Genomic DNA, 10,666 nt, shown 5'->3' on the forward strand with positions numbered 1-10,666 from the left:
AAGTTGAGAAGCATCACAGATTAATAGAAAGCACACAACCCTGCAATTAGTAATAAAGGCTCATTCCTTCATCTTTCCGTTCTGTTGGACCCTGGATTGCAGCACAGAGAAGTATGCAGAGTGCTAACTTTGGAGTCAACATACCTGGGCTTGGAATCTGGCTGTGCACTGATTAGCTCTGCGATCTGGAGCAAATTTCACAACTTTTTTGAGTCTTAATCTCCTCTTTTATACAATCACATTAACAATACTCATACACAGCATCATTGTGAAGCTAAGTGAAAGTGTTCACCCGGAGCATCTTGCTCAGTATCTAGCCCAGAATAGAAAATAAATATAGCAGTTCTTATTTAAAATAATAATAATAATCTTAACAAATTTGCTCTGCATTTTGACTTTATTGTATTGTTATTAATATTCCTTTGTGTAGAACTAACAATAATAACAGCAAATGTTTACTGAGTCCTTACAATGTGCACACTGTTTAAAACATTATGTTATTCAAATTTCACAATTACTCCTTGATTTGGTATTATTATCTTCTCCAGTTTTACAGACGAGAAAACAGATTAAGGTACTTGCCCAATGTCCTACAGGAGTAAGGGGTGGAAAGAGCTTTGAACTCAAAAAGTTTGACTCCAGAGCCCATGATATTAACCACATACGAGTTTTGACAATTAAGTTTGTGAACTTGTTGCAATGATGTTGCTAACATTTTTTGATATCAGAGAGATTATTCATTATGAATTTGCACCAACTGGACAAACAGTTAACCAAGGTTACTATTTGGAAGTACTGAAAAGGCTGCGTGAAAAAGACAAAAATCGACCTGAACTTTTTGCCAACAATTCATGGCTCTTGCATCACAACAAAGCACCAGCTCAGCACTGTCTGTGAGGGAGTTTTTAGCCAGTAAACAAATAACTGTATTGGAACATCCTTCTTATTCACCTGATCTGGCCCCCAGTGACTTCTTTCTTTACCTGAAGATAAAGGAAATATTGAAAGGAAGATATTTTGATGACATTCAGGACATCAAGGGTAATATGATGATAGCTCTGATAGCCATTCCAGAAAAAGAGTTCCAAAATTGCTTTGAAGGGTAGATTAGGTGCTGGCATCAGTGCATAGCTTCCCAAGGGGAGTGCTTCCAAGGTGATCATAGTGATATTCAGCAAGGAGGCGTGTAGCACTTTTTCTAGGATGAGTTCGCGAACTTAATTGTCAGACCTCGGACTCTATCCACCATGTTGCTCTTTCACTTGTTCTGTTTACAGAATCAATTTTAGAGCGTGTTCAATACATCTGTAACTGTTTTTTAAATACCATGTACATTTGCTTTTGCAATGTGCTTGGGTTCAAGGTTTTGAATCCAGCACATTTGCCAAACATGCGTGAATGGGATGTGTGGGGAGGGTACTTGGGGTTAAATAGTTCATACTTAATTTCATTTGTATTTCCTTAAAACTTCGTGCTTTTCCTTTTGAATTACAAATACTGACATTTTAATACTGTTTGCCTAATGCCATTCTTCCATGAGATAAGCATAGTTTTTCAGCAACTTCACTTTTAAAGACTGTCTTTCATAATAGTCATGCTATTGGATCAAATTTTCAGGATTAGAGAAAAAGATTAAAGTTCATGTTGCTCAGTTCAGGACCAAATAAAATTGTGGCTTACAATCCCCACATGTCAATATTCACAACACTGTTAACGAAAATTTTCAAATAAGGGTGAGAGAGACAAAATGTCCTCCTATAATACAGACTTGTTATTAGATATTCAGATATCAGACTTGTTACTAATAATAAGCAATACTTACTATTGGGCAGGTGTTCTATGCCTATGCTATGTCTTCTTCTTGCTCATTATACAGTCTCTGCTCTCTTAATTCCCCTTCATCTGAGGTTAGCAGGTTTTTTTCCTATCTGATACAACTCTTCATGTGGATCCTTATATTTTGGATTATTCCATTATATCTGGCACTACTCAACAGCATCTCTTCCTTAATTCTCACCTCAGTTGGCATCTCTGACATTCGACTTTTGATTCAACCTCTACCTGTTGCCATTCTGTGGACTATGGGAAACAAAATATAATAAGACTCGGACCCTTCTCTCAAATTCATACAATCAAACTGGGATGTATATATAAAAGTGTGCAGTACTGTGAACTCACAGAAGTGTGCATAAGGTCAAAGCATAGCTCAGAGGAGGGGACGGGTAACTCTATGGAAGGGAACTGCAGTGAGGGCTTCACGGAAGTGTTAGCCTTGGAGCTATTCAATAACAGATGCATATGACCTTGACATATGTACCAACTAGACAAGAACAAGAACATTCTAGGCAGAAGGAACAGTGCAAGCCAATTTGTCAATGCATAAAATATGTACCATATTTAGGGACATAGAAATAGTTTCCCATTTCTAAGGGGTAAAGTAAGATGGAGAAATTCTTAGAAGCTCAGGCTACAGAGGTAGTTATAACTGAGGTTGAAAATGAACTTGGATGAAAATTCACCAAATTATTCACTCATTTGTTCATGCATGCATTCATTCATACAAAAGTATTCCTCAATACTTACTATAGGTTAATCTCTGTGATAGGCTCTGCAGAGATAATACTGAGCAAGTATTATATGTACAAATAGTATGCAATCTAATGGAAGAGGCAGACTATTAAGCAAGAAATTATATTAATGTGCTGAAGCAGCAACCCCAACCTAGGCTAGGCTAAGGGGTCGAGCAAGGTAGCCGGCCTAGGGTAACGATGTTCAATATGAGGTGGGTGAGTAGGAGTTAGACACGTGAACTCTGAGCAGGAAGGGAGAGAAAGAATATTGAATTCAGAGGTAACTGTCTTCAGAGGCATAGATGCAACACGGATCTGGCACACGAGTTTCAGAATTTCAATATGACTGGAATCACAATTAAGGGTGGGGGCTCAGGGCTTCGTGGCACAGGGCTGGGGGCTGCCTGCAAGGACAGTCCTAGGAGCCATGTTTAGGAGTTTACACTTTATTTTGAGGACAAAAGGGGAGCCTTTAGAAGTTTGAGATAAGGTATTTTAGAAAGATTACTCTGGAAGCACCACAGAGAATGGAGTAGAAGGGAGCAAAACTAGAGTGGTTAGAATAGTTAGAGGGCTAATGAGTAATGGCGGTAGTAATCACCATCACCATCATCATCATCATCATCATCATCATCATCATCATAGAAGTCCTCACTATCTCTTAATATAGGCTTACCATGAGCCAGACACTGTTCTAAGGACTTTGCACTAATTACACGTTTAATCCTCATGGTAGGTAGGTACTACCACTATCCCTTTCACAGATGAGAAAACAGGTACAGTCATATGTTCAAGGTCACACAGCAATTTCTGATAGAGCCAGAACTAAAATCCAAGCCACCGGATTTTAACACAGTCCTATTATCCTGTTAGAGGTGATACTGGCATAAACTAGAATAAAGCAATGAGAATTCAAAAAACTGAATAGAACTGCGAGAAATTCTGGAAGGAGAATCTATCGAATTAAATAAGGCAATGAGAAATAGAGGTGGAACTACTTTAACTTTGCCCTAGGAAGCCACTTTAAATACTAAGCAATTTTCTTTAAATTCTATGTTTATATTAAAACTCACCAGCTATAATGGCTCCCAAACCCAAGCTTACGCAGGCATTTCAGATTCTCTACTAAATAAAGCTCTCCCTCATTATTCATTAAATCAACAAATATTTAATGACCTGTTCTAAGCCAAGTTCTGTACAAAGTCATGGAAATTATGCAACACATATAGTTCTCACCCTCATGGATCACCCAGAGAATTTGCTCAAGCTTCAGCTACGGGTTTCCTACTTTAGTGTTAAATACTCAAAGGCAAGCAAGCATTGGATCACATATTTTTGGAATCCAATGCACATGTCACAGTGTTTTCTTTAGATATTAATTTTTAAAAATACATGGGTGGTGAAAAAAAGTTACTTAGATCAATCTTTAAATTTCAGCAACTTAGAATAATTAATTTTAAAACATACAGTATATTCAGATCTAGAGACTTGATGCTGTATATGTCTAAAAATTTAAAAAGAAAACATTGTAAATGTTTTTAACCTTGTTAATGGCCCAATGAAAACTCCATTCAAGATTTAAAATAACATCTTTTATATTATGCCTTATCATGTTCATTATCCATCAAATCCTAATTGGACTGAATTTAAATGAGCTCTTGGGAATACTTGCCTGATCTGCCCGATAAGCTGACAAGATGCTAACAATCACTCGGTGATAAATTTTGCAACCAGATAGCCCTACTGAGCAGAGAAAAGTAGTAATTCAGTCATAAACTTTAAAATACCTCAACATGATTATAAAAGTAAATTGTTAAAATTTTAGAGGTTTAAAATAAAGAAGACACTGGTAGTATACAGTGGTTAAAATGTTATAGTCTCTGAAGGAATTAGAAAATTTGAACTATGTATTCTCTTCTACTTTGAAATAATGAAGATTTTTGTTAAAAAAATAAAAACTCTAAAAGCTGGAACACTCATTAAGTTTCCAAGGGATTTAAAGTCAGGAGGGTAGACCTAATTTCAAATTTGACATGAATTCATTGTAGGAAATGACATGTTCTGATTGTCCTACGTTTGCCCTTTCATCTAGTGAAGATAATGAGTACCGTTTGCTAAATTATTTGATCTAGTAGTGTTTGCATAAGGACTGGTTACCTTCACAGTGAGGGTTTCCTGGCATCAATTTGTCATTGAGACAAATTGAGATTCACCAGTTTGTCAAGAACCAGCTCTTCATTAAGATAGATTTTATTTTCCCAATAGGAATAAATCTCCCATCGAAAAAAAAGAGTTAGAATTTTTTCTGATGGAAAAGTTTGGTAATTTTTCCTCTATTCTCTCTTGTCCTAAATATTAAAGATTAGAGCTAAAGAAGACACTTTTCCTTAATAATCACATTTTGAACTATACCTTCAGCTAGAAACCAGCTGGACAAAAAAATAATTGATTTTTTTACTTACCATTTTAATTTGTATCCTAGCCATTCTGTGTTAACAATTCAGGTTTTCTTGGATAACTGATGAGTAGTAACTTCGCTAAATAAAAATGAAACCCCGATATAATGTAGTTCCTCATTCTATGACTAAAGTTATTTAACTGGAAGAACCTATTGTTGGTCTCCATTTTTTTTAAAGCATGTAAATATATTATCCAAGTTTCAAAACCTCAGGGTTTTTTTATTATTATTAGTTTTAGGTATACAAAACAATGTAATAGTTAGGCATTTATACCCTTCACAAAGTGATAACTCCCCTCCCCCACTCTACTACCACTCTGATATTGTATATAAGCTGTTACAATTCCATTGACTCTATTCCCTATGTTATACTCCACAACCTGTGATTATATATATTAAATTTAGTTGACATTCAATATTATTCATCTTCAGCTTCAGGTGTACAGTGCAGTGGTTGGGTATCTACTTCATCCATAAGACAAGTGCCCATCTGACACCCTACAAAATCTTTACAACATTATTGATTATATTCCCCAAACTGTCTTTCGTATCCCCATGCCTTGGGGTTTTATTTATCAGACATTTAATACATGAGGAAATTGACAGGAACAACTTCCAAGTTTTGATTCATTGTAATTTTGACTTATAATCAAGAATGTTGGGCATTTGTTGTAACGATATGAAAACCACCAGCTTTGTTTTATGCTGAAGTGAATTAATATTCTCATATTCAGATGATGCACCAACCTATAATCATACTTATTAGAGAAATATATGAGCAATTTCGGACCATGATTTAATATATTTTTGACAAATAATTCCTTTAGCATCATGAATTAACTTCTCCTAATAATTGTTTAAAAATACCTCCCCCCACACACAAAAACACCCTTTTTTTGCGTTCTATGATTTTTTTCTAGACAACAATAAATTATCTTTTTCCCTTGACTTTGTATCTAGATCTTCTTTAAGACACATAGCTTTGGCTACAGCCTTTGCAGTGTTTGACTCAGTTTCCCTCTCCTTCTTCACATAATTGTTAGGGTGCTCTTAACAAGGCCTTATGATTTACATAGTAAAAGCCAATCAGACAACTTTTATTTGGTGACCATGTGAGTACACTGTGTAATAAATAAGAATCTGTTTCTCCTGCCAGAAAACATGGCTGAAGCCAACGACCTAGAGCTAAACTGAAAACGCATTAAATATATATGAACCTGTTGGGCCCAAACTCTGCAAAACGACACTGTTGTATCATTATGGCTTGATTTTTTTTTTTTCTCTTCTTTGTTGAAGACTTATGACTTACTGACTTAGGGCCAACTGTAGTACATGTAAAAAATAGTAGAAGTTCAACAATCAACTATAAACAAACCCATTGGCTTACATTTTCCCTGAATAAGAGAAGGTGTCAAAAATTTTCCCACATGATCACAGTGTGGTCCTGGCCACACCCCTGAATCTGATGGAAATTGGAAAATGGACAAAGAAGAAGGTAAGCAGAGGGACACCTGGAGCCAAAGCATCCAGAAAGCAGATCCAAGACAGGGAGAGTCTCGTGAGATCTCTGAGTCTCAGAATATCAAGTTACTCATGGTTGGAACATGAGACAAAAGAAAGTCTAAGTGATCAGGCACCGGTGCCAGGGACAAGCCAGCAGTTTTCAGGGAACTGCTGCAGAGCTGTGAAAGTCAGGGGCCAGGAGCAGGGTCCAGAACCAGAAAAGGAGAAAAGCTGGCCTCCAAGGCAGGGATCCAGGCCTCGGGACCTGAGGCTCAGCAGAACCAGAGCTGGACCCACAACAGGAATGCTGGAAGGCTGCACTTGAGAGCTACTGAATACACTCCCAATAGTCCTTCTTTCCCTCAGTGACCCATAACCTTGAGACAGAACGTGCAAGTCCAGGCTAAGCAGACCCATGGGGACTTAGGAATGATGACTTCTGGGTATAGGTGATTAGGACAGAAAGATACAGGCACGCCAAGCGTAGAATGATAACCTTGAATACAACATTTGACAAATGGGGCCGCTTTTTACAAATCCCACATTTCTTTCAAAGTATAAATCCTTTAAAAACATATAAACCTTTTCAGATTTTACATCTTCGTGGTAGAAATAGACCTTTAACCTTTTTTTATTTTTCTCTACCTCTTAGAAGGCCAGCAATGCCAATTCGAAGTGAAGCTGTGAAGTCTAGAAATTTTGTCTTCTGTCTTGGTCTCCCATTTATGCAGCAATTTCTCCTCTCTGGGACAGATACTTAAAATGCCCTTGTTGTTTTATTCTCCCCTAAATTTAAAAGTCTGCTATCTATACTTTTGATTGAATAACTGCTTGTAATCTAAAGTTTAGCCTTACTGTGTCACCTCAAATAAGCAGCTTCATTTAAAATAAGCTCTTCATGGGCTGGCCGAGTGGCGCGTTGGTTAAGAACTGGCTTGGGATGCCAGGGGGCCCCGGTTCAGATCCCACATATGAGGGCCAGTGACACTGCCCTCCACAGCTAAGATACTGAACAACAGCTCAACCTGGAGCTGGGCTGCCGTGGGTCGCTGGCGACGGTGTAGGCTGCAGGCCCTGCTGCAGTGGGTTGCCATGGGCTACCGTGTGTAGCCAGCAGCCAGGGTGAGTGGCCAGCAGCTGCCATGAGCGGCCGTCCAGAGGCCAGAAACTGATCTGCCTCGCCTGGGAAGAGCGCAATGATGGTGCCAACTTGGGCCAGTGAGGCAGCATCTTCCACACCTAGACTGAAGAACAAAACGACAGCAACTTGTCTGTTCCCCTTCCCCCAATTTCCCAGCGCTGTTCCCATTCCCCCAATTCCCCAATAAAATCTTTTTAAAAATAAATAAAATAAAATAAGCTCTTAATTTCTAATTGCTCTAAAATATCACTTTTACCCTTAGGAAGGAGAAGTGGGAAGAGTCCAGTGAGTCAGTAGCAGTTGGAGTGGGGGAGGGGGCGGTGGCGTTAAGTTGGTGCATTAACACTCCAGTAGCCTTGTCTTGGCTGTGAACCTGGTGGTTGTCATTTAGAAGGCCTGGAAGTTGCGTGAGAGAAGGTTATAAGATACTCTTAAAGATAGCCCACAATGAGCAGAGCGAGTACGTAGGTGCTACACACATACTCCTAAAAATTGAAGGCCTGGAGAAAACCAGAAAGTTGAAACTTTCTTTTTTTAATCAAAGTACTAAGGAACTTCAAATATATGGTAATGTTCAAATGATCATATATCTATAGATAATCTACTCCAGAGGGCATCACTACTCTGTTATAAGTGGTTGATTCTTTTTATAAGTAAATGGTCAGTTCCTGCAACATCAGACAATTATAGTTTAAAAGTGAGTAATCTACTTCATTGGCCATGGCAGAGATTCAGCTCTTTGAAAAATATAGTCATTTTTAACCTCATTGTTTATTGTTATGCATCTGACAATGGGATTTAATTTTTAGGTATTTAGGCCTTTTCCTTAAGTGTGGGGACCCTCAAGGCAGTCATTTCCGATGGTATTTGGAATTCCGAATCTTTATTCTTTTCCGAGCACAATGGAAATAAACAATCCATTTTCGGTCTTTCCCTGTTTCCTTCCTAAATAAAGCCTTTTCACTTACACAGGCACATGCTCTCCGTGTGAATTCAGGTTTCATTACCACTGGTGTCTCATTTAAAGCTTGCCTGAACGTGGTGCAAAGGAAGTTCTCAATGTGTGATAGCTGTATTACTCTAGAAAGGGCAAAAGGTTTGATTTGCTGCTTTAAATTCACTCCCCACCCCTTCACACACACACACACACACACACACACACACACACACACACACACACACACACTTGTGATTGGATAGCTTGAGGTTTTGAAGTTCTTGAACTAAAAAAGTAATTTCTAAATAAGCATTATTTTACTCTTCAGAGTGTTTGAAAATAAGCTGCCACCACGAGACTTCCAATGTCCCCTTTTTGAGTCCCTGTCTGCATGAAAGTGTTTAGCAAACCATTGAGTCCACATGAGGACAACGTGCTATTTCTGATAGGAGCTCCAGGGCCTGGACAGAGAACCTTAGTTCCAAGCTGTATTTAGGACAACAATCAAGTATAAATGTTTATTACTTTTGTCTATGAAGACAACTTAAATCATTTTATATTGCTAGAAATCTTTATCATTTACAAAAATTAACTTCAGAGGTTTCTTTCTTCCTTGTTGTCATTGTTATTTTATTCCCAAATTAAGTGTTAAATATTCATTAGAAAGTTTGTATAATGCATGAAATTACATCTTTAACTGGCTTTAGGTTAACTTTTAAGTTGAATCTAGGGATGTGGAAATTTTCAAAATAATTTTAATGTTTCATATGAAAATGTAACTACTAAGTTTACTTTTAAAAATTCATTAGTGGTAGCTTGATATTCTAGCTCAGAGGCTATTATTCTAAGGACAAATTACATTAAATCAACAAGTAGTGTATTTGCTTTTGTTATCAGGGGTTTCCTCTTTAACACATTTTTGTGAACTTATAATTGATCCTGTCACAAAGACATTTATTAAATGAAACTGAAAAAACACACAAGTCCAATTTCTTTCTGAGTGTGAAATGTATGTCCATGCCATTTTGACCTGTTTTCTAGCTCTCAAGAATTATTTTTTGCCCAGCTTTGCTTAGAGTATTTTATTTTATCACTAGCCAACTTCGATTGTCATGTTGAAGAGATATTTTAAATGCCACATGCAAACTGACAAAGTTGGCAAGTCCAGAAAAAACAATAGTGCTAAGGGCAAACAGATGTCTGCTGTGGGTGGGAGCTTTTCTCTCTAGAGACAAATAAAATAGATAACAGCCCCAAGTTGACAGAGTTTGACGTGGTGGGCCAAGACCAATCAAGGGAGAGTGAAATAAATTCATAGAAGTTAGAAAGTGAACTTTGAACGTGTGTCATACACTCTGGTTCTAACATGAAGTGCTCACTTTAAATCCCTGTTCTGGTCCCTTTCAGATTGTATCTGGCACTCTCTCTAGGTAAAAAGTTGTTCCAACTGATCAGACTGTTAGCAATTACATTAACACACTGAATCACTCACCTTTGGTGAGCTGCTTGTGTTTATCCGGTTTGTCACATGCATGTTATTTGGGATTTACTGAGCATTTCTTATAAAAACTTTTAGCTTTTAGAGGCAGTGTGTCATCCCTCCAAAGAGTTATATACCTCATGCACACTAGCACAAGCTCTCTCTGTGAAGTGCTTTTGTCATAATCATGAAACAGGGCTGTGGCTGTATCTATTTTCTCACCAGCAAAAGTGAACACCTTATTTCTCCATGATTACTCCTTTTCTGAGCTTCTCAATGTCTAGTTGTTCCCTCATAAAGAATAAATATGGGGGATACATATATACGAGAGATAGGGAAGCATTACTTAAGGCAATCAAATGTTGTAAATATGGTTCCTACTCCTTGGTATCACGTATCCTGAAACAGAAAATCAAACATACAATTTCATAGGCATTAAAAGGGGGTGCTCAACAGCTCAACCTGGAGCTGGGCTGCCATGAGTCGCTGGCGATGGCAGGTGGGTTGCCATGGGCTACCGTGTGTAGCCAGCAGCCAGCGTGAGCGGCCAGCAGCCACAGTGAGCGGTCGTCCAGAA

The 10,666-nt window shown here is 38.0% G+C and overlaps 1 long non-coding RNA gene across 1 annotated transcript in view; it reads right to left on the bottom strand.

Moving 5' to 3' along the window:
• The window catches only part of LOC109386981 (uncharacterized), a 71,990-nt gene extending 68,316 nt beyond the window's left edge, over positions 1-3,674 (bottom strand). The window contains exon 1 of the long non-coding RNA XR_002124881.1: positions 3,644-3,674. This is a non-coding gene — a long non-coding RNA (uncharacterized LOC109386981). The remainder of the gene's footprint in view (positions 1-3,643) is intronic.
• Positions 3,675-10,666: the final 6,992 nt, after the last annotated feature.

The sequence above is a fragment of the Hipposideros armiger genome, unplaced genomic scaffold, assembly GCF_001890085.2.
Source record: "Hipposideros armiger isolate ML-2016 unplaced genomic scaffold, ASM189008v1 scaffold_143, whole genome shotgun sequence".
NCBI lineage: Eukaryota > Metazoa > Chordata > Mammalia > Chiroptera > Hipposideridae > Hipposideros > Hipposideros armiger.